General features: G+C 33.2%; 1 pseudogene across 1 annotated transcript; it reads left to right on the top strand.

The window, feature by feature from the left end:
* The first annotated feature begins 599 nt into the window (after window positions 1–599).
* Window positions 600–18,849, top strand: LOC149541861 (chaperone protein ClpB1-like; annotated as a pseudogene). Its single transcript, XR_016355102.1, has 11 exons — window positions 600–760; window positions 10,972–11,526; window positions 12,146–12,315; window positions 12,418–12,567; window positions 12,659–12,794; window positions 13,062–13,242; window positions 13,391–13,672; window positions 13,891–14,231; window positions 14,357–14,650; window positions 14,772–14,964; window positions 18,688–18,849. The product of XR_016355102.1 is annotated as a chaperone protein ClpB1-like (transcript).
* Window positions 18,850–26,409: the final 7,560 nt, after the last annotated feature.

Raw genomic sequence — 26,409 nt, 5'->3', positions numbered from 1 at the left:
CATTGTGGCTTTAATAGCATTTTCGTTGACTTTGTGCTTCATGATTCATCATCTCCTCACTTCGTTGGTAGTTCTATCTGACAATAGTATTTTCCTAACCAATATGTATGAATGTGTGGCTTTTTACATAATAATATACATAGAACTTCAAACCACTAATTGTGGCTTTAATCAACCAAAATTTCCACCAATGACAGCAAGGTAGGGCAACACTAGCAGCGGTAGAGCACACCAGGAAGGTAGGACACACCAAGCTATGACAAAAGCCTGGACAAAAATGCAACAAACAACAAACAATACACTACTCCTCAAGGCTCTAGTGTTTGCTAGAGCAACAAGGTGTGATTCACAAGTTTTCTTGACCTACCTCCTTTACTTGTTCTTTGCCCTTTCATCTCTTGTTTCTTGTTGTGATATTTTTCAACTACAAAATCACATAACTGCATAGACCCTCTACACTTTATGTGTGCTTCTCTACACAAAAAAACAAACTTACAACAACAGTAAGCAATATATTGTTGGATATGGAGGGAAAAGATGGGGAAGGTGGGATAGAAAATAAGGAATTTTAGACAGATGAACTGGTTCTTAGTATTGATATGGAGAGACAAGAGGGGGAAGGTGGGATAGAAACTAAGGAATTTCAAACAGAGGAACAAGTTCTCAGGCATATCACATCAGGTGATCAATCAGAGATGAAAGAATCACAACCAGTTATAGCAACAATGCACACTTCTCAACCAACCGAACAGGACTCCAGGCATATCACAATAGATGACCAATCAGAGATAAAGATACCACAACTAGTCATTGAAACATTGCTCATCTCTCAACTAGCTAAACATGAATTCAGGCATACCACACCAAGTGATCAATCAAAGATAAAGATACCACAACTAGTCATAAGAACATTGCATAATGTGGGGCCTAGTAGTAACTCAATTCTAGATCATGATAATAATGTTCCACAAAACCCCATCTTAGGGCTGACCTAGAAAGGGGGTTTCATGATACTCCTAGGAATGTTTTCCTCAGCTTGGTTTGCGAACTCATTCAGCTCTAGAACAATGACAAGTAATTTTCCACAGGGCCTAATGAGCTTCTCCTGATTCGAGGCACTGCCTCTAGGGGGAACTACATTTATGTGAATGCAAAACAATACAAAGGCATAATCAGAAGAAGGAATACCAATAATGTCAAGGATGCAAAGAAGGGCAAGCTAACAATTATTTTGCCAAAATCGGTACCGAAAAATAGTTACTGAGTTCCCACAAATGAGACAAATGAGACAAATAAAATAGATTGAAAATAACAAGAGTCAAACATCTACAACCCCACAAAGAAATAAATGATGAGATGTCAAACATCTACAACCCCACAAAAACACCTATGTCTTGGTGCCCAGACATGTACATCAATGATCTAGTGCTCATGAAAGAAAGACTAATGGTATTAGAAGAGAAGAGTCATGTGGAAGACATTAAAGTGAGAGAGATCAGTGAAAGTAATTGGAAGTTAACAAAAGAAGTCAATATGCTTAGAGAGAAAATTAAAAAACTGCAGTTCAACTTGGAAAAAAGGGAGTTCGAGCCGATCCTATTAAGGAAAGAATTAGGAGAGACAAAATTTACCGCAAGAAACAAAGTAGGAGGAAAGGTCAAAGACAAAGATGAGAATTTGCAAATCAAAGAAATACAATTTGCCATGGCCGCCATGGAACAAAAAGGGAATCAGATAAGAGAACAAATGGAAGAAGTCAAGTCATGAACCAACATAGTAAGGGGGCAATGAATACACCCAGCGAAGTCATAGTAAAACAAATAAGGAGCTAGATTAGGGAAGAAAAGGAGATTAATGAGAGGGCAGAAAACCTCATCATCAAAGGGTTAAGACACTACTGGGAACAAGAAATTACAAAAGAGCTAGTAAAAGACTTCCTAAAAGACCAATTCGCGTGGAATGGAGCGGTTATGAAAACACAAAGAATTGGAAGGTGGACAAAGGGCTGCAAGGATAGACACGTAAGGGTGATGATGAAGAATGCAGAAGATAAAAACAATATTATGAGAAATAAGAGGTCTCTCAAAGGAACACATATTTACCTTGACGATGATCTTACCATAACCCAACAAGAGGAAAGGAGAAAAGAATGGGAAAAAGTTAAAACAACAAGAGACAATGGAAATTGGGCATGGTTGCAAAACAGGAAGGCCCATGTTAGTGACAAAATAACATAGGATAAATAGGAACTCGAGCCTACCTAGGAATTCATAACTTAGATAGTTGGAATTGTAGAGGATACTTGTGGAGGAGAGGACCTGGCTTAGGGCCCATAGCAGGGGACAAAGACATTATCCTTCTCATAGAGACACATGAACACAATGGCTGTAAGACCCTAGAGTTTGAAGGTTATAGGAAAACCTCAGTGTGGAATGAAAGGACAGAAAGTGGTAAAGGGCAAAGAGGCGTCACCATTTTGATTAAAGAAGCATGGGGCAGATTTATTAACACAGAGAAAGAAGATGCAAACAACCAATACATCTGGATAAAAATAACAGAAAATCAAGTTTCTATTTGGGTGGCAACATGCTAGTTTTCCCCTAAAGGATCACATTTCTACAAGAAGAAGCACCTAGACCGCGAAGACCAGTTTGCCTTGCTCAAAATAGACATTTCTACATTTAGCACCTTCGGAGAAGTTCTACTCATAGGTGACTTTAATGCTAGCACAACAAATAATCAGACTCTTAATCTTGAAAGAGGGTATAGAGAAAATAGTGATTGGATATGGCTAGAAGAAGAGGGGGCCCAACATTGGAAGAGGTCATCGTAGGATGACAAAGGCAAGGTTAATCACTTTGGGGCAGAATTACCAGGTGTCTATTGCCTTCACAACATGGTCATTTGCAATGGGGTGAGGAAATGACCTAATTTAGGAAACATTACTTGCAAAACCTACAATGGGCAAAGTGTAGTGGATTACATCATTTGCTCTCAAAATTACTCCTCAAAGACATTGGAGTTTGAGATAGGGGAACGCCCACTTGATCTAAACTCGAACCTACTTTGATTTCTCTCAAGCTGGCCACTCACATAAAAGATCAACAAAATGCCCGACAAGTTTACAAGGAAAGAAAAGATCCTTTGGCTGGTAGGATCCTAATGACACAAGAAAATCAAGAATTTTTCAGAAACTCTCTCAGTAGGATATCTACCAATAAGAAAAAGAACCCAAACGCTACCACACAACACCATGTGGACAAAGAAAACCTCATTCTGATTATCAACAAGGCTCTCAAGGATGTAAAAGATCTAAACTCAAAAGAGGCACTAATAATACATTTCCAGCTAACTCGTGGTTTGATGATGAATGCAAGAGAGCAAAAGGCAAAATGAGAGGACAAAAGGATAATGAAAAAAGTAAGGAGTATATCAAGTTGCTCTGACAGAAGAAGGAATAATATGTGATCTTAAGAAGACTTGAGCTAATTAAGCTCAGGAAAAACAACCCCAAAAAGTTTTGGAATGAGCTTAGATAGAAAAAGAAGCAGATAGAGAATAATATAACTGGAATACAATGGCTGGAATATGCCAAAGTGCTCTATGAACACAAGCAAGAGGAAGATGATACCCTAGTAACAATGCACACAAAAGATCTATCCACCATTGATGATATCACCCAAGCCATAAGGAGGTTAGCAACAGGTAAAGCAATGGATGTTGATGAGCTTCAGGCTGAATATTTAAAATGGGGTACTGATTTTCTTGCACCTCATGTCAATCGTATCTTTAACAAAGCCATTGAGGAGGGCTTCCCCAAAAAATGGATGACCAATGTAGTGGTCCTAATCTAAAAAAGAGGAGACACAAACAAGCCCTCTAACTATCGGACCATCATGATCAACCCTCTTCTTGACAAGCTATTTGGAAGCATGGTAGAACAAAAAATAAGTAAATGGGTTGAAACCGAGGCGAAAAGAGCAAAGGGACAAGCAGGCTTTAGACTAAAGCACTCCACTATTGATCAAAGGGCGACTCTTAGATACTTAGTTGAGAAAATATGGGACACCCCAAGTGATGAGGCTTTTTGTTGTTTTGTGGACTTCAAAAAAGCCTTTGACACAATACCTCATCACAAGCTTTGGAAAAGAATGGAAGAGTTAGGAACTCCTATGGTGCTAAGAACAACAATTCATAGATTATGAGTTGGCTAAGGCCAAAATTAGAACTACAAATGGACTATCAAAATGCTTTGGCAGTGACATAGGGGTCAAACAAGGGTGCCCACTATCCCCAACCTTGTTTGGGCTCTACATTGATGATTTGGAAGCATGGTTAGATAGAACTAGTGGTGAGGGGGTTTAGCTGGCCAACTATGTAATAAAACTATTGTTATATGTGGATCACCTCATCATTATCGCCAAGACAACCAATGGTTTGAGAGAGCACTTGAAGACATTGGAAAGCTTTTGCCAAGAGGTGGGTATGGAAGTTAACACCAGCAAAACCAAAGTTATGATCTTCTCATTGAAAAGAAACAAGAGACCCCTGGACATTTTTCTCTTTAATGGTAAACCTTTAGAGATTGAGTGAATACAAGTACTTGGGAATAGATTTTTAGAAAAACTTCAGTTGGGAAACGTGCAGATCCAAGAGGATTCAAGGGGGCTAGAGGGCACTGTATTCTTTACAGAATAAGTGCAGGAATGCAGAACTCTGGGATTGGAAGACAAAGAAAATACTATTTGGGCTGCTTGTCACACCTGTGATCTTGTATGGATGTGAAATTTAGGCAGCAGCCTGTCAGATCAGAAATGCAAACAGGTAGAAAGAATACAAAAGAACCATATCATCAACAACCTTAATCAAAACCTTAGTGTCTTACATTATCCTATTAGCTAAAGCAGGTGCCTTCCCTTTGGAAGTTGTTGCAATGGTTTGACTATTATGTTACTTAAAGAAAACACAAAGCATGGGAAATCATCACTAGCCTAAGCTAGTCACTGAAGAAAAGCTAGAAAGGAGAAAAAACACATGGATGAAGCAAAACAACAAATGGATGCAAAAAATGGGACGTCAACATCGATAGTTGCCCAGATAGTACGAAAGAAATTAAGAAGTTTGTTCGGGAAAGATTTCGTAACATCATGTGAACAAGGCATACGAGGAGGAAAAAATTCACTATATTAAGGAATTTAACCCCAACACTTGTCACAGGGGAAAAGGGTATGTAAGGGCGACAATTAAGTGGAAGGCCAAAATGCTTATAGCCCAACTTAGAACTAGTTCCCACCAATTGAGATGCAAGACAGGCAGATAGAAAGTGCCAAAAGAGGAATGGGAAGATAGGGCATGACTATTATGTGACACGGGGGCAATTGAGACAGAACATCACTTTGTTATGGACTGCCTGATGTACAACGACATCAAATCTAAGTATTTAGAGATGTTAGAAAACAACAGTTGGGCCACCTCTTCGAAGAAAAACAACTAAATAAGACCGCAAACTTGATCATCAAAATACACCAAAGAAGAGAAGAATTAGTCAAAGGTCTACAACTAGATTAGGTTGCTTGTTAGCAGGTGAGTCCCATAGGCTGCTTTGGCCTTATGGACATTATTAAAATCCTTCATAAATTCATTCATTGATTCTAGTTTTGATTTTAGTCATTGCCAATTATGGACCCCTTTTTTATTCTTGATTAGTTCTTGTGACTTTAGATTTGAGCTATAATAATCTACATGGGTTATTTGGAAACATTCAATATAGTTTTTTTCCTAAAGTCTAGACATCAATATCTTTGGTCTTTTAGGCAAGAGTCTATGACATAATGGTAAAATGTAACTCTCTTATAGAGCCCATGGAAGAATGAATATATTATATTCTATTTTATATTTTTTATACTTTGGTACATATGTCTTTTCTTTTTATAAGTTGGGTGATCCAAAATTTTTTTTATGATGCAACTTAATATTTTGGTGAATGTTATATTGTTTGGTAATTATTCATTTGGAATGAAAAGGAATAAAGATAAGTTTAACAAGTTTTATGATGAGAATTATAAAAATTAATTATATTGAGAAGGTTACTCTCTAGTTGATGAGATGGCTAAAAAGTTTGAGGAAATCAGATGATTCTGGTTTAAAAGAGGGAAGAGTGGATTACTAGATGTAGAAGAGACTGTTGCTTGTGAGGCCCATAACAACTGTGGAATGAAACACTTTGCAATTGCTAGTACCAATGTTGTAGTCTAATATGCTTGAATGCCTATGACTGCTCAGGGTATTGGGAGAACTTCCTCACAGTCCTAGGCCATAGTGTTTTTCTCTTAAACTCTTCTATTATCATGCCTCAATTGTACCATAATTTTTGGGTGTCTAGATGTAAGCTTTTTGGTTGGGCATTTTGCATTAGGTTATGTAATGTCTAGGAGAATGTCTTGTTGTATGTTTCTTTGTGGGCCTATTAGTTATATGGAGTATGCGCTAGCTTGAGAATTTTGCATATATATAGCTTGGTTATTTGTAAGTTTGGCGTGTTTTGTTGGACTTGTGACATCTAAGTTCTCCATGCCTTTATAATCAATTGCTTACAAAGTTAACAAAAATCAATGTTGCCCCTTTGCAACAATTTATCAAAATAAAAAGATATAAACAATTAATAATCAAAACATAAATGAAAGGAAAGAAGTCCGATCAAATTATTCAAAAGACATAGAATCGAGAAAGTTGAAAAATAGTACAACTACATGAAGGGCAATCTAAACCTAAGGTGAGAAAAGAGATGAAAAAGTGAACCCAAAAAATACTAGGGATGTGTAAAAAATTAAAATAAACAAACTGAGAAATCACAAGAAAGAGGAGATAGAAAATTTAAAAGACTAAACAAGGGCGAAAAATGCTCAAGAAACTAAAGGAGAAAAGGACAACTCCCAAAAAGAAAACTACTAAAACAAATAGAAAAAGAAAAAGGAAAAAATATAAAGAAAGAAAGAAAAAAACAAAATAAAATAAAATTATATATATATATATATATATATATATATATATATATATATATATATATATATATATATATAGTAAAGATTATATATTTGTGTGTAATTTGTGTCTATTTGTTGACTTATATGTGTGTTTGCTAATTGATATGTTTGTGTGTATGTGTATTCATTGATTTATACATTTGTGTGTGTTTGATGGATTTATACAGTTTTGTGTGTTGATTAATTTATATATGTACACTAATTTATGTATGTTTGTGTGCTCTTTTGTTCTTTTGTTGATTTTTATATATTTGTATGTGTGTATTTTTGTTATTAGTCCTTATGTTTTTATTTGTTGATTTATATATTCATGTGTGCTTAGTGAGTTATATATTTGTGTGTATGTTTGATGAATCATTAGTTGGTAGGTTTTTAATGTGGGATTGGCCTTGTACTTTTTGCCCGGGAAATTTGTCTTGCATTATGAAACTATTTTAAAAGCCACAAAACAAACTTTAGAAAAACGTAAAACCATTTTGCGATGGTCAAAAAAATATGTTCATGTTAAAAAAAATGATGTCCAACATTATATATATTTTATTTTATTTGAAAAAAACAAAATTATCTATTTTTTAATGAGTAAAATAATTCTTACTAATTATCTTTTTAATTAATCAATTTGAAAATTAAAATAAACATTAACATTGGATAAAATAATAACAAATGGATAAAATTAATTGTATTAAATCTAAAATCTATGTTTTTAGGTAAAAAAGATATGTATGTTTTTATACTAAATTATATTAAGTTTATTTTCTTTTTTGATTTAATAAATTACAAAATTTCCCTTTTATTAATTAAAAATAATAATATTCTTGAGTGAATAAAATAAAAATATTTAAATGAAATGATAACATTTAAAGAAAACAAATTTTAATAATATATTCAAAACTACACATTAGTAAATTTAAGATTTATTTTTTTATTTTTATTATAAATAAATATATATATATATATATATATATATATTAAGAATTAAGAATTAAATAAATATTTTTTCTAATTTTTTTCTTATAAAAAATAGCCATTGTCTATTTAATTAATGTTTAAAAATTAGTATACTAAAATTAAGATTTGTTTAATAAAAAATCAAATAAATATTTTTTCAATATTTTTAATATCATAATAAATAAATATTATGTAATTAATTAATTAAATCAAAATTTCACTAATACAAAAGATATGTTGTTGTTTTTAACTTTTTTTTTTAATAATCATTTTGAAAATTAAAATAAACAATTATATTGTATAACATAAAAGTACAATAGATAAAATAAATTTTATAAAACTTAAAATTTATTTGTTTTATGAAAAAAAATTATGTATTAATCAAATATAGTATTAAAATTGTAATATATTATAATTTATTAAAAAAAATCCTTGAATGAATGAAATAGAAAAATCTAAATGCAATGACAATATCTTCACATTAAAAAAATAATAATATTTGAAAAACTTTATATACTAAATTTAAGATTATTTTGTATATGAACAATTAAATAAATAGTTTCTCAATACTTTATTTTTATAAAAATATAGGATCATCTATCTAGTTAATTTGAACAAACCTAAATTTAAGTTTTTTTTAATATTAAAAATTAAATTAATATTTTTTTCTTAATCTACAATTCGTTTTCTCTATTTGTTAATAAATAAAATAATTAAAATAAAGCATTTTTATTAATAAAAAATATTAAAATTAAAATAAATTGTAATAAGATAACTAAATCTCTAGATTGCTAAATAAAATATTTTTTAATGAAATAAAATTGATTTATATTATTTGAAAAAATATAATTTTAATTTTAATTTTAATTTTGTCAATAAAAATAAAAATATATCAATTTTATAATAATTAAGATAATCAATATAAATTGTCTATTTTATTGAATAAAAAAAAAAAAGAATAAATAATATATGACTCCTAAATCTTTAAAATAATAAATAAAACAAAAAAATTGTCTATTGTTTATTATTTTTAAAAAAATCTTTAAAATAATGCAAAAATCTTGTCATATGTTGAACTTTTGCCTATAAATATAGGGTTAGAGTATTTCAAAAAAAAAACACAAATTTGAGAAGACTGGCATATTGAAAGGTATTTAATATACTCGTATGAATGAAGTTCAAATTAGATTTTTAATTGTTAGTACTTTGGTAGTTGTCTATTTTGTATAGTGTTAAGTATCAATTGCCCATTCAATATAATGATTACTGTTGAAATGGAACAACTATTGCAACCACTAATACTCAGGATTTTTGAGTTTGGGTTTCAAGGCTCTTTGAATAGACCCAAGATATTTTGCCAGAGATAACTTGTCACCTGACAATATTTACCCGTGTTTTAGATTGTAATAATTTTTTTGCTTACTATATGGTCTGATTTTAGGTTCAAATTAGTCCTCTAAAGCATTTTGTAATTGTTTTGAATTTTGTTTTAGTAAGTAATTATTACATGGATGGTTGGTTTTATTGGGTGTACTAACCTTTACTTTCCTTTCTTTTTGAACTTTTGGCTTTGTATGCAAAATGTTTCATTAACATCTCTATGTTTGATATTAAAAGTAGATTGTGATAGAAAATTGGTTTATTTGACCTAACTTTGATAAGAATTATTTTCTTGCAAATGAGAGCATTTAAGCAATGTTACACTGGCTTTCTCTTCTTATTACATTTGTAGGTTTGCAATTATGTGGACAGATTTTAACAGTTGGGCCTGAAAATGTTTTTCATACCTCCTTTGGGATGAAGGGGATTTCTATGTCCAAGATTGAATAGCAACATGTGGGACAAGTTCACTTGACAGTTCTCAAAATATTAAACCATCAAGCGGGCCACTACAAAATATGAAAGGACGCTTGGGGTTATGTTCTAAATCATTTTTTTTGAACTCGGTAGTTTATGACTTGCAATCAATGGGTTTCTTATGAACAAAGTAAAGAGTGTTGAAGCTTTAGAAAGAAAATCACTATTGCCTCAATACAATCATGAAGAATGACAAGGGAAACATGAAGGCTTTTTCACAATGAAGGAAAGTGGACTTGATGCTCCCTATAAATTTGAGAAGCAAGATAGTGCATGGTGGTTTTCCTTGGATTTTTCACCAGTCGAGAAGGTTGAGATACCTTTCATTTTTTTGTTTCTTGAGTTATTGGGTCTATTTGTCATGACAAGAATTTGTGATAGAGTAAACTGTCTATTGGGCAACTTTGTTTTTCACACCATGACTATAGAAGCCGAGAAAGCTCTTTGATTGAGAAAAATGATGCACACAGTAGGAATTACTTGGATAATCTATTCAATTTTGCACAGTTTGCCATATAGGTAGTTAAGTTAAACATGTAAAAAACTTCCTAGTGGCTATTCCCTAGCACCTCCTATAGCATAAGTGCTAGTATATTTGTGTATGCATGCATGCATTTGTCAATTTATATATTTGTGTGCTTGCTAATTTAATAATATTGTGTTAGTAGTACATTTGAGGTCATTTTTTGACCAAAATTTTTGACCATTTATTAAATTGGTCGGTATGGAAAGGGAAAATATGGCTTTTTTTAAATCTATGCCTGTGTTGGTCGAAATTTCAACCAACACGAGCTTAATATGTAAAAAGGGAAAATGTCGCCCATTTCATTGATTCTATTCAACTTCAACGCACGCGGGAGTTGAAGAACCAGAGCTATTTGACCAGAGATATGCTCTGATGGGTGCATTGATCTTGAATTTATTTCACTTTTTTTCTGTTATTATTTAGTTCTAGAGAAAATAGCATCAGGGTAGGGTTTACATTTGTTGGGAAAGAGCTACATTGCACGATGTGAGCTATGGGCTAACTGGGGCTCGATTTGTTAAAATAGTATTGATATTTATTTTTTGGCAGTCGATGCGTTTTATACAGAGTTAAATTCATTATGATGTAATAATTTAGAATTCCTGAATCATTGGATATCGTAGGTAGATTGGGGTTTCGTCCAGAAAATTTAAATTTAGTATTATGCTATAAGATATATCTCGATTCTCATAACCCTGCTCCACAAGAAAATCCCCCCAGCACTGCTTTAATCAAATGCATCAGGCGCACACAATCGAGACAAAAGAAGAAAGGAGATTCTCATTTGGCTGTAGATCATCTTATTCTAGGATTATTGGAGGATTCATAGATTGTGGACAACTTTGAAGAAGCGGGCGTGAGTGCTTTGGGTGTTAAATCTGAAATTGAGAAGCTGAGGGTAGAAGGAAAGAAGTCAGAGACTACCTTTGGTTATACAAACTTCCGGGCTCTGAAGATCTATGGGCGCGACCTGGTGGAACTAGCTGGGAAGTTTGACCTAGTTATTGGCAGAGATGAAGAGACCAAGAGAATCATTAGAATTCTGTGTCGGAGGACGAAGAACAATCCAGTGCTAATTGGAGAGGCTGGTGTTGGAAAGACTGCTGTGGTGGAGGGATTGGCTCAAAGGATTATTAGAGGAGATGTGCCAAGGCAAGTTGTTTTCTGCTAAACAGGTTCTTATTTTTAGCAATTCTGAAGTAAAGAAAAAGCTTAATAAGAGAGGAACATTTGACGTTTATGCCAGTCTTTTTATTTTTAATTTATATACCCTAGGGCTTCCTGTAGGATAGATAGTAGTAAGCATACATTAGTACTTGCAGAAGGATTTCATAATCTGTTTTATGTTAGTTATATTATTGTTCAAACTTTACATTCAAATTTTTCTGTGGTGGCAATATATACATTACATTGTTCTACATGGCACACCTCTTTCTAAATTAGCAATTGACAGTTCAAATGATGCAACACTATGCCCCCTTATATATTACTACAAGCTGAAATTAATAACACTAAAGCAACTTGCACAAGCTATTCTAAGCTCTAGATATCTGGTCAGCATGATTCCTTGTGCATTCTGGTTAAAGATTGGCACGTGTCCTTGTAAACTAGTTTTGCCTTTGTAAGCTAACATATAATAAAATGTTGATGCTTGGGAATATTTAAGTAGTATTAGGATAGGGATTGGCATTAAATTGCAGATTTTGCAGTTGGTTTGGGACTTCATGAATTTGCACTTTGACATTCATAAAATTTCTTTGGAATGTTGCAGTAATTTGTTGGAATTTAGATTGATAGAATTGGATATGGGAGCCCTAGTTTTTGGAACAACATACAGGGGTGACTTTGAAGGAAGACTAAAATCTGTTTTGAAGGAGGTGGATGAATCCCAAGGAAGAGTCATTCTTTTTATTGACGAAATACATTTGGTTCTCGGTGTTGGTGAGTGTTTTTTTTTATTGTTTTCTTTCTCCATTTGATTAAATCTAAATATGTATCATTATAATTAGTTGTCTTCAATTTGACAAAGGGGGTTTGTGCTAGGACGTGCCCAGGGTTCAATGGATGCTGCTAATTTATTGAAACCAATGCTTGCCCGCGGCCATCTGAGGTGTGTGGGAGCAACTACACTAGACGAGTATTGAAAATACGTAGAGAAAGACGCTGCATTCGAGCGCCGATTTCAGAAAGTTGGCCCTTGATTAATTTTATTGGTGCATTTTATTTTCAGGTCTGTATCACTGTAGGATCACAGATCACCTTGTGAGTAGATTATCTCAACAAGTGTCTTTGGCAGGTGTGGCCGACACAATCAGCATTTTGCGTGGTCTAAAAGAAAAATACGAGGGTCACCATGGTGTGAGGATCATGGACAGAGCGTTAGTGGTTGCTGCCCAGTTATCGAGTCATTATATAACTGGTAAGTTCTTCAAATAGATATTCATATGATTTAAGTGCTTATAGAAAAAGATGACATTGTGTGGCAACTCTTTAGATATGAGATTTTATCATAAATGGACAGAATTTTGATTTTAATTGAGTGATTGTGTATAATTAATTACTTGATTTTAAAGTATAAGAAGTTTGCTGAAGCTTGAGACACTAATTTTCATTGAGTAGAATGCAGACATTTTGTGGGCTTTGTGAAATTGATTAATTATTGTTTTCTTGTTTGGACTATGAACAAACCGGAATCTTCCTGACAAAGCAATTGATCTGATTGATGAGGCATGTGCAAATGTGAGAGTGCAATTAGATAGTCAACTTGAAGAAATTGATGCACTTGAAAGGAAACGAATTCAATTAGAAATTGAGCTCCACGCTCTTGAAAAGGAGAAAGACAGAGCAAGTAAGGCTTGGCTCATGGAGGTTAGTATGGAGATCTACCTTTCTTTTAAAAAGACTATTTTGCTATCTTGCATGAGCATTGTATACACACATAGAAAGAGAAGATTACTGTGGTATGCAAGGGATTTCTGTAGGATAACGTACTGTTCTTATTTTTCAAATTCCACAGGTTCAAAATGAGCTTAAGGATTTGAGAGATAAGTTGCACCCTCTTAAAATGAAACACCAGAAAGAAAAAGAGAGAGTGGATGGAATTCGTCGGCTGAAGCAGAAGCGTGAAGAATTGTTGTATGCTCTCCAGGAGGCACAGCAGAGGATGGATCTGGCAAGAGTTGCGGATCTAAGATATGGGATTCTTCAAGAGATAGATATATCAATTGCTCGACATGAAACTAATGTTCAAGGAAATTTAATGTTAACAGAAGTTGTAGGACCTGATCAAATTGCAGAGGTGTGTCTAATGTGGATGTTCTGAATTATTCTTAACACTTATTTTATTGATACTTTTAGCACTTGCAAATATAGGCTATGAGTTTAAATTTAGGGTGGACTTACAATGGCGATGGTTTATGATTTGTATGCAATGTAGAAAATTGAAAGTAAATTTTAGTGACAGTACCTTTACGGCACAATTGTAGGGCTATTAATATAAATTACTGATGCATGCAGGTGGTGAGTCGATGGACTGGCATTCCTATTACCAGACTTGGCCAAAATGATAAGGAGCGGCTATTAGACCTTGCCAAAAGTTTGCATAAAAGAGTTGTTGGGCAAGAGAAAGCAGTTAACGCAGTTGCAGATGCTATGCTGAGATCAAGGGCAGGACTCGGGAGACCACAACAACCTACTAGATCTTTTCTATTCTTGGGACCCACTGGAGTTGGAAAAATAGAGCTTGCAAAGGCTCTTGCAGAACAACTATTTGATGACGAAAACCTCCTCGTCCGGATTGATATGTCTGAATACATGGAGCAGCATTCGGTTTACAGGCTCATTGGGGCTCCACCTGGGTATGTATAGTGAATTACGCTTCTTTCAAATTGGTCTTATTCCAAAGCATTTTTCTTTATTTTTATATTAATATACTAACTAAAAGTAGCTAATATTTTAGCTGAATTTTAATCATTAATTCCAGATATGTTGGTTATGAAGAAGGTGGACTACTAATTGAAGCAGTTAGAAGATGGCCATATAGTGTTGTTCTATTTGATGAAGTTAAGAAGGTGCATGTATCTATATTAAACACCTTGCTTCAGATGCTTGATGATGGTCGATTGACAGATGGGCATGGTTGGACAGTTAACTTCTCTAACATAGTCATTATCTTGACATCAAACCTCGGAGCAGAGTACTTGCTTGCAGGACTCTCTAGACACCTATCCATGCATGTTGCTGAAAAGAGAGTAATCTAACAAGTAAATGTAGTTGAGTTATGGCATTTTGTGGTTTCTTGTACTCAGTCATCCTAATCTAGTTGTCATGGAGATATCTATGATCCTAAAAAAAGGAGGTGCTGTGTTGAATTATCTTTTAACTTTATTGCAAGTCAGAAAACACTTCAAGCCAGAGATATTAAACAGACTGGATGAGATAATTATTTTTGATCCTCTCACAAAAGAGGAATTGAGGAAAGTTGCTAGATTGCAGATAAAAGATGTAGCTGTACGCCTTGCAGAGAGGGGAATTGCTCTGGCAGTCAATGATGCAGCTTTAGACCTTGTCCTTGAGAAGGCGTACGATCTTGTATGTCTACTTTCAGAGTCTTTTTCTTGTTTCTATACATTTGTATTACATGCCTCGTTGCTTGTCCAATCTACCGTTCAATGGGAAGAAGAATTTTAACTACAGACTAAAATTTGAGCCTTATATTAGAAGGGTTCTGGTCCAAAAGCATAATTATCTAAATACATTTTATCCATTGACCCTCCTATATCAATATTGAAAGTTATGCTACAAAGTGTTTAGTCGGTCAGAAATCTGAGCTCTGTATTAGAAGGCTTCTAGTCCTAAAGTAGATATGGACATCACACTAGAAGGATACTGATCCAAACATATTAACTTGCTTGCACAAAGATTGGAAGATCAATGATGAAATGCTAAGAGAATCTAAAATATAGCTGAAATTAAAATATCTAAAAATATTTAAAACTACGATCAATTTAAACTGATCGATTTTGTTTCAACTTTCAAACAAGAAACATCAAAATACCTTTTATATATGGGCCAGGGCCTTTTCAAAGTGATTCCTTTTATTAATCTAAACAAACACAAGAATCGATATCAATATAGATTGTCAATGTTTTCTTGGCTGATTTAACTCTCAATGTCAGTGTGAGATTGCTTTCAGTAGTTTTTAAGTCAAATTCATTCAATACTATGCAATTGATTCTTAAAGAACATTGCCATTTGATTTTTTAAAAACTAGGTATTATTCAAGAGACATTTAAAAACTAGGTATTATTCAAGAGATGTTTAAGGATTTCCTACAAAATTAAATTTAGTTACATTTTAGAGTTGGACACAAAAGCTTGAGTTGCATGCTTGGACTTTGGTTATTTGGGTAATCATCTAAATTGAGTGCAATCTATTCAGAAAATTGTTTTAGATGCCCATATGCAGCTCCAACAAAGGCTTAGCCAATGCTCTGTTCTTCTTCTAGAAATTTAAATAAGTCAAATTTGAGCAAAATTGGGCATCGACTGAGTAATACGTGCATCAAACCAAGAATATCAAGCAAAAGATAATTCATGTAGCAATCATGACAGGAAATCTATTTGATCTATTATCCCAGTGAATTAAATTTGTAATTTTGAAGTCCAATAACTTGACACCAGCCCACAATCTGTTTGATATTATTGATATTTGATGAACTGGTTACCAAGCATCTTTGAGATTTTTGCAATTGCATTGGGTGCTTCCTACTATTATTATCCAAACAATGGAGAATTGGAGCGCATGGTCCATTTGGCCCTCTGGCAGCGAAAACAGCAAGAGAGTCGCTACCATCAAAGATGTGGTTTCAATGGGAAACTGTTTTACTTTCACAAAAATCATATCCTTAAAATATCTATATATACCCAAAACGGGAATGATTTGCAACATAGATAGAACTCCTTTTCAAAAGTTAGACAAGAATGCATTGGACACCCTAATAGATTACAGTCCTTAGAATGGGTCAAATAATGCCATGTATACAATTACAAATTGGTTTGGTGCAGCAGGATGCAATTTTCTGGAACCACGGACGAACCCCTGCCAACATCTGTCCAGACTTGCTGTCGTAGCTTACTGCCAAAGGAAAAACTCAACTGAATATTTTGTCATATTAATAGTGTCTTATTTTGGCTTCTAATAGCCCACTAAAAGTTATTGACATCAGATATGCATTGATTAGCAGCTTAGCTCACTTAGGATTAATTTGGTGAGATTCTTTGATTTTTCCTCCTCCAGTGAATAGTTTAATTGTCCCTTTATGCTGCAAATGAACTCTTTTAATTAAAATTAAAAAAATGATTTATTATGGCATTTGATTTTGACACAGTAAATTGAAGATGTAATTTAATGGTTGTTTTGTTTATCATTTACATGTTATATGGTTATTGGGACTTTATTCCCATTTTTAGTCTAATATATATGTATTTATAATTTTTTATATGTTATATGGTTGAGCTCCAAATGCTATATACAGATACCCGTTCACTGATCCTAAACCCAAATGTATAACTTAGCGAAAATGTCCAGACTCTAGATGATTTAAGTTCTTTTTTGGTTAGCAATTCTGTTAGTTTTATAGGTTATGCAAGTACTCTTGATCATTACCTTTAACTCTTAGTCCATTAGCTTTCTCATGTCCACGTTAGAAATGGACCCTTCATATTTTGATTTCCAACATGCATGGATGAGGACAATGAAAGCATGGCTATCGTGGTACACAACTTATTGAAAGTTACAAGTAGTGATGATGCTGAAGAATGAACTGCCATGACTCCATTTTCTCAAATTATTTGGTTTATGGTATCAAACTCTTCATATTCTAATTTGATTGCTTCATATGTTGTTGTGAATAGAGAATTGAATACAGGCTATAAAAGAATGCAGCATCAAAACATCATTAACATTGCAATTGATGTCCCTAAAGCCCTTTGACCCTTCGTCCGTGTAGGCTTGGATTATCAACATGGTATGTAGTGGGTGCGAATCCCACATGATAAATGGTTGTATCCGGCTTCATCGTTGGAGGGATGTTGGTGATTAATTCAAACTAACAGCTCATACTTCTCTAAATATTAACTTCTAGTTTACTTCTACTTTAGACAGTGAAATTGGAGTATCTCCATACTGCATTATGTTAGTTGGAGATAAAACTTACATGTGTTAATTATTGCTGGGTATTTGACTGTGATTTCCTATTCTATGGGGTGATTGGTTTTGCATAATGCTCACATTTTGTAATTGATACACAAATGAATGAATAATAGAATTTCATTTTTAACCAACTCTATTTTTCTTCTATTTCTATAATTTTTTGCTTTTATCTTTCAGCAAGATCATTCTTTAAATTTCAGATTTAGCATGAGTAGAAAATTCTACATGTAGGACCTCTAAAATCATCATAGGCTATTAAAATGAATAACAATGTACGATAAATTTACATATCCAACATTCCATGGGATAGGTTTCATCTGGATCTTCTTTCATGCAACCCTCGTAAGTTATCTTCTTTCTTCATATACAAAACTCGTATTCTGGTTTATTGTTGAGATTAGTTATAGATTGATACGCATTTCTAGGTTTTACCTCTTCTAACTGTAAATATTAAAGTGAGTAAAGAAATGGAGTAAAACATAAAGAAAAAAGATAGATTACAAGAACACAGTATTTATTGTGATTTGGCAAAATCTTGCCTACATCCACACTCCAACAGGGAATTCTCTGTTAATAAATAATCTAATACAATACAATTCATGGCATATACACAGCCATTTGCTGGGTTTAGTCATGAAATTAATATTAAATGTTCCAGCTATAAATTTTATGTCGTAGTATATAAGGTCTGGCTTGATTCTTGACATTATAAATCAGGGTTACGGATTTATCAATTTTTCAAAATTCCTGGATTGGTCATGAAATTAAAACTCAGGGTTATAGAGCTTGGAAAAATAGTAAGGTACATGGAGAGAAATCCTTGAATTCCAGAAGAGGGGTCTCTTATTTAAGACAGGATGTGGCTGGGCCGTGAAAGAAGAAGCAAGCTGCAACTTTGCTTATTGAATTTCCATCCCATTGCAAAATATTTTTTTCTCCATTGATAAAAGTCATTTATTCTTTATTCTTTATTTTCATTTCTCCATTGATTTTATTATTGTCTATCTCTATTTTTTAAAGGTTTTTTTTTTTGGTAAGACTGTTCTAGAATTTTTTTTATAGCTATTCCAATTTTAAGATGCTCTTGCATTGTTAATGTAGGCTGTAGCTGCCCAGAGTGCAAATGTACATAAGCATCAAGCCCTGGACTACGAAGAGGAGAATATGGATCCTACAGTTTGTTTCAAACTCTGAAAAGTAATATTAATTGTGTCATTCTACTTACAAAGCACTGTGAAAACACTAGTATACAACATATACACATACAATACCAGGAAGTAGCCAGAACATTTTATTCTTTGCTTCTTAACTTGTGTAACCCATAACACAATTTGAGGAAAACATGACACACAGGGTCTATATCCTTTCACTGTGATTGAACATACAAATCTTATATCATCTTCTCTTACTTGATAGCTGAAGTGGCTTACTATTGAATAATTTGTACAATATATATTGTAAACTTTACAATATTCGTGGAGAATGAATTTCATGAAGGGAAGATGAAATTGATCAGATTAAACAAGCAACATGATGAAGTGTTGAAAGAGCTGCGCAATATCTTTCAAAACCTATGAATCTCGGTGGAGAATAACTACTTGAAGGAAAAAGAAAATGATGAAATTAAGCAAGCAACCCAAGTATTTCCATGGAGAAGAGTTAACATGATTACCTTTGTGAATGCTTCTGAAAGATTTTAGGGGAGTATCTTCTTTGATTTTTGCAGAAGCAAGAATTACTTACCAAACTACTTTTTCCTATGCAGCAATATCACAAAAACAGATTGAAAGCTTTGGCCACACTGAAAAGCAGTGGATTGAATCCTTATCCACACAAGTTTGCTGTCACTCTTTTAGTTCCTGATTTCATAAGAGAGTACCAGAAAATAAGAAAAGGGGAACATCTTGATAGTGTACAAGTGTCTCTAGCTGGTTGGTGGAGTTGCATTTCTCATCTTTGTGATTCTTTCTTTTGTTATTGTCACTGCCAATCTCCATAGAAGATTTCCCTGGGTATTATTATAAATTGTTTTTATATTTTAGGGAGGATAATGAGTAAGAGGAGCTCAGGATCAAAGCTTCATTTCTATGATTTGCATAATGATGGAGCAAAAGTACAAGAAATGGCTGATTTAAGGTACTTAGAGTTTATTAAATATTTGAGGCCTTAACTCTTTTTTCTTAGTTAGTGCTTCTGATTTTATTTTAGGGTAAACATACTTTTGTACCTGACAAAAAAATTGAAGCATTCTTTAAATGCAGAAACAACATGAGTAGATGGTCTATTGTATATTTTTTGTGTTCTTTCGTAATATTCATTGAGTTTCTATTGGAGCCTTACCCTTAAATAACATAGTCATGTGCATGCTCAGAGACTAAATGAAAAACACTCATGCCTTTTTTATCCCAAAAAAGTATTAAATGAAAAATTGAGATAAGTTGCAAATAACAGAGCTTAAAATTTCTTTTTGAGATAGATTCCATTTGGATAGACTAGAAAATCCTAATCTATGACATAAGAGAGACTAAAATAATAATATTGAATGGTACAAACCTACTAGACACACATGTATATAAACTTAACTCTAGCAAGAGAAATGAAAGGCGAGAATTAAAGACCATAATTTAGTAAAATTTTAAAACAAGAATATAAGGAAAATCTTCCATTACAATTCAAAAGAAAAGCACAGAGTTAAGTGCAGTTGCCAATCTTTTGCCTTGTCAAGAGAGTAGAGCTTCTGTAGTGTAATGTTCCCTTGTAATTTAAGTTCAATTATTATTCAAATTAATCTCAATTCTTATATCCTAAGTTGAATCGACAAGAAAATGCATTGATTTCCATAAACGTAGGGTATAAGTAGGGACAGTTATCTATTTGTATTATGTATTAAGTAATTGAGTTTCACATGCTATCTATATTTCTTGTTGCTAAGCTTGATCCACTATTACTTTTCGATAAGGAAAGAGGAGCTTTGAATACAATTCAAGGCTCTTAGAGAGCACTTGATAGATTGCCTTTAAGTTTACAGAGCCAAGACCTTATCCTATCTTGGGAACTATGCCCGCAAGGTGCTCAAGCTCGTTGATCCCTGCCCTATCTTGGGAACTATCCTTTTGGGATTTATACTGGCATCCTTGAGTTGTATTAGCCTTCCTTCTTCATCACTTAAGTAACAATGAAGATTTTAGCATTACTTCTATTTCTACATTTATATATCTTAGATAATGTAGGGATTCCCTATCCCTAATAGAATTTTGATATAATAATATTATGTAAATCAGTTTTTTAACTCAGAGGTACATAATAGTATAAATAATAATATTATATAAATCCCTATCTAACTTAGATTTGTAATAGCATAATTTACAGTCACACGGCGCTTACCAACATTGTAGATGATTCGTTCTCTTTCTCACCTCTTTCTTGAAGAGTATGAGTTATATAATCTCTTACTATGAAAATTATCTATTTATAAATGTATGTTAATCATATTTATCTGTTATAAATGTACATCCCTCCTTCCATCATCTTTATATCTTAATTTCCTTGAAATACCTCTCTCCAAATAGATGCAACCATTCTTTAAGACACACTTCTTCCTAATCGTATCTTTTGGAGAATAACCAATCCTTACTAATCAAAACTATGTAGATTAATTAGTATGTTTGTTAATTATTTCTATTTTATTACTAAATTTCATTTCTGAAGGGGGGCATCAAATATAGGCCATTGCAATCTAGCATTGATGGATACCAATGCTTCACTGTATAATCTCTCGGCATCTAATTATCTTCTTCTCCTTCTCTTCATGGATTTAGGGGAAGAAAATAATTATACCCCTTAGGACATAAACTACTAAGATAATCCCATAGCTACTCATCTGAAGAAGGCTCACTAAAAGTCAGACTAGTCTATTATTATTTCAACTTTTATGTGTTCATGTTATAGCATATAGAGTTTTCCTTTTGTGGGTGTCTCTTCATTTCAACTTGAAAATCTGAAAGGTCACTCTTTTTTGTCATGATGAAGGGTCAAGTCAAACATATATATATCTTGATGGTATTCACATAGACAACTGACCATTTCTTTAGTTTGAGCCTTGAGTTTGGGGGAATTTGCCATGCTCAAGAATTGATCAGCTTCTCTATGGTCCATAAGAGTGCTTGGAATATCAAATGTGCTTGATAGTTGTTAGATTATGCTCCTTGCTGAAATTTGTTTTGTTGTCAGATGATAAGCGACTCCACAAACATTATTTCACCTGGAAGAACTACCAGTGAAACAGATGTTGCCAAAGCATTATTGAGAAAGATTGCTTCTGCGAAAGGAAGAGTTATTACTACACAATTTGCCTCAAATATTCATCGTCTTGGTAGTGTGAAAGTTACAGCTGAGCTCACTCGCAGGAAACTGGTAGGAATATAATTTTCCTTAGGTCTTGTGATGCTCTTTTAAATTATAGATTATTTTATGTGTAACTAGCTTGAATGTTGTCTTAACATAATAGAATCCTATTTTACTTTCATTAGATAGTTGATCAGTAGACATATTGGTGCAGCAACCTACTATTAGAAATTAGTGTTTTAAGTTGTAAAGGGGATCTCAAGAAAGTTCCACTTACAAATATTGTGTGAAGTCTTGTTGCATTGCAAGCAACCAGAGGAGATGGCTCAAAAATTTAGGCCCATATGGTTGATAGAAGCAGCTATAAGTTTAATGCAAACTTAGATTTAGGGCCATGGGTCCTAATTAAAGCACTCATTCAACTAGGATCTGACTTGCTTGAAATTAATTGAATTAGGGCCTAATTTATCCCTCCAAAGATGCATGTTAGAGTACTGATGGCCTCTCTTATCATCGAGCTAAGAGCCTGGATTTGGGATCGCCTTGTCGATTGGGAGCTCAGATCCTCTATTGTAATGCCCATGTTGCTACAGAACTTAAGTGATTTAATCTAGACTGATTTTTGTTACGTTTAGAATGCATAGTGAATAATAAAGGAGGGAATTGAACCCTCCTTGAGGCTCACACTTGTTGAGGTCCACTTCAGCAATGGCCCTTCCTGTGAAATTGTTGTCTAAAACCTTTCTAATGAGATAATGTGTTATGAGCTCTTCATCAGTGGGATGGAATGTTAATCCAAGAGGCAGTTGTGCATCACCTATATCATGACTGTAACTAAAGTTAAGAGCCTCTATTATTGAATTCTCTTCCCTATCATCCATATTCATTTCCTTTGCTATTCATGCTTCACATGGGAGTCTTTTTATATGATGATTTATTGTCAATCATTTCCATTCGCTACCAAACAATTCATATTCTAAAAATTCAAGACGTTAGAAATTTTGTGGATGTGCAGGCCATTGTAACATATTGTAGGGAGGATGATGAACTTATTCTCAACTGTCAGACTTAGGCAAGTGATACAGATTGTAGAATCTTAACATATGGTTGTTCAAATTTTGTATCTCCTAAATGATTTCCTTTTAGCGTATAACTTGTTGTGCATAGTTGCCAAGTTTTCTTATTGTATCGAGCATATTAATGAAGAAGCATATTAGTTAGTGTCAATATTTTTCAGGCATCCTATAAAACAGTTCACATGCCTTGCGTATGCTATGAGATTTTGCATGCATCCTGCACTCTCTCATCCGGTTGATGATGGATTACAGAGAGTGATCTGAAACGATGACGCTAAAAAAAACACAATCAAATCCAAAATGAACTTGCATTACAAATGGATTGTGGAAATCTGATATTGTTGATTTTGCACGCATGTCTACCAGGACAATCACAACTTAAAACATATATACATATATGTTTTAAGTTGTGATTGTCCTGGTAGACATGCGTGCAAAATCAACAATATCAGATTTCCACAATCCATTTGTAATGCAAGTTCATTTTGGATTTGATTGTGTTTTTTTTAGCGTCATCGTTTCAGATCACTGTCCGTAATCCATCATCAACCGGATGAGAGAGTGCAGGATGCATGCAAAATCTCATATCATACGTAAGGCATGTGAATTGTTTTACAGAACACCTGAAAAAAAATTACACCCAGGCGTTGGTAGAAATTTCTACCTTTAAAGGTCAAAATTTTTGAACTTCATTGGTAGAAATTTCTACCTTTAAAGGTCAAAATTTTCGACCTCCATTGGTAGAAATTTCTACCTTTAAAGGTCAAAATTTTATACCTTCATTGGTCAAAATTTCTACCTTTAAAGGTCAAAATTTTTGACCTTCATTGGTCGAAATTTCTACCTTTAAAGGTCAAAATTTTTGACCTTCATTGGTCGAAATTTCTACCTTTATTGGTCGAAATTTCGACAAATTTTTGACAAAACTTGCACAATGGCAATGGCAGTTTTTCAACCAAAGCATTGGTCGAAAATTCGACCAACAAGAAGGTTGGTCAAAATTTTGACTGAAAAAATTCCGACCAATGGATTGGTCGACTATGGTCAAATTTTGGTCAAAAAATGGGTCAAAATTTCGACCAATAATGGTCAAAAAATGGCCTCAGATGTACTAGTGTGTATTTGTTGATTTATATATTTTGTGTGTTAGTTGATTTATATGTTTGTGTGTTAGTGTTTGTGTTCACTGATTTATATATTTATGTTTTGTTGATTTATAAATTTATTTGTGTGTGCATGTCTATTGATTTACATATATGTGTGTGCATGTTTGTTGATTTTCATATTTATCTATATGTGCTAATTTATATATTTGTATGTATACATATATCTTTATATGTCTATGTTCATTAGTTTATATAGTGTGTGTTTGTGTGTTCAGTTTATATACTTGTGTGTTTGTTTATTTATATATTTGTGTGGATTTTCATTCATTGATTTATATATTTGTATTTTCTAAAATTTATACATTGGTGGGTGTTCGTCGATTTATATATTTATATGTATATATTTATGTTTGTGCATGTTTACTGGGGTGTGTGTTAATAGTCTATATAGTTTTTTGTGTTTGTATATTCAATAATTTTTATATTTATGTTGGTTGATTTATATATTATGTGTTTGCATTAGTTGATTTATATTTGTATTATTCTATTATTTGTGTGTTTTATATTCGTATATTGTTTTATGTATTTTTTGACTTATATATTTGTTTATGTGCATGTTCATTGATGTGCGCGTGTGTATTGATTGATTTGTATATCATTAAGTTATATATTTGTGATGACAATATTGTAAAAATATTTTTTAGTGATGACAATATTGCAAATTTAATTTTCTGACTACAATATCCCAAATTAAATTTTTAATGACGACAATATTGCAATTTTTTTAGTGATGATAATAACAGAAGTTTATTTTTTAGTAGTGACAATATCACAAGTTTATTTTTTAATGATGATATAGCACAAGTTTATTTTATTAGTGATAACAATCTCTAATAATATTAATATCATAGACTTAGTGATGACAATACTTTAAGTTTAGTGATGCCAATATCACAAAGTTAGTGATAGTGACATCACACGTTTTTTTTAGTGATGACAATATCACAAGTTTATATTTTGCAATGAAAATATCACAAGTAATTGTTTTAGTGATGATAATATTGTAAGTTTATTATTTCCCACAACCTTCTAGTATAAGAGCAGTGAATAGTCAAATGGTTAACTAACTCTTCCTCTTCCTTGCAAAGATAACACTAAATGACAAGACACGTACCTTTCTTCATTAAATTGTCAGTGGTGAGAATTTTATCCTGCAAAAGAATCCAAAAAAATATGTTAACTTTAGGGGTCAAGCTATTAAACCAAGCTTTAGCCTAGCAAGGCACCTGATAGTCTTTGAAAGCATTGTCATACAAAGAGGAAACAGAGAACAACCCATTAGGATTATACTTCCATATTAAGGTATCCTCCTCTTGAAATAAAAAGACAACATTCATAATTTTGTTAAGTACATTAAGGTTCTCATCCACTCTGTTAAGATTCACCCATTTATCCTCTTCCCAATAATTAGCAACATAATTCCCAAAAAAGTTCTTGCATTGGTCCATATACCCATTCCACCTCTGATCAAAACTCAGGGCATGATCAAGGATCCAAATGACTTCCCAAAAATGAATAGTCCTACAGTTACCAACCTTCCATCTAACTCCTTTTTTGATCAACTATTTGTTTTTTAAGCATGTTTCCAAATCACAGGTCCCCCTTGAGCGACCTCACTACACAAGAAGAGATTAAACCCATGATCCTCGCTATTATATTTATCATTCCATATATCTTTCCATTCATTCTCCTCATTATACCTTCTCCTTAATAGCTTGGCAAGTAAAGAATCATTCATACTATTGATCTTTCTTAGACCAAGTCCTCCTTTTTTTATTGGAATGTAGACTTTATCTCAAGCAATCAAAGCCATTCTTTTCTTCTTTTCCATACCTGTCTATAAGAATTGTTTCTGAATTTTTTCAATGGCCAAAGAAAATTTCCTAGGAATCTTGAACACACTCAAAGCATACAGAGGCATCTTCTGTAAAGTGGATTTGAGCACAATAATATTACCAGCTTGGCTAAGGAGGGAGCTTTTCCAACCATCTAACTTTGAGTGGATTTTGTCTATCAATGAACTCAAAAAGGACTCAGGAGGGTCAAGACAAAGAGGAAGACCAAGGTAAGATCCTGAAAGGTTACCAACCTCACAACCAATGATTCTTCTGATTTTGTTTTGTCTATTCTCATTCACATTGATAAAATAAATCAAGCTTTTGTTCCAGTTAATAATCTGACAAGTGACCTACCCATAATCTTCAAGAGCCTTCTTGATATTTCTTTCATTTTTGATA

Source organism: Cupressus sempervirens, chromosome 8 (genome assembly GCF_028749045.1).
Source record: "Cupressus sempervirens isolate cs-2001-9-10 chromosome 8, ASM2874904v1, whole genome shotgun sequence".
Lineage (NCBI taxonomy): Eukaryota > Viridiplantae > Streptophyta > Pinopsida > Cupressales > Cupressaceae > Cupressus > Cupressus sempervirens.
Note: the sequence above shows the minus strand (reverse complement) of the source record. Positions and strands in the feature narration are given on the sequence as shown.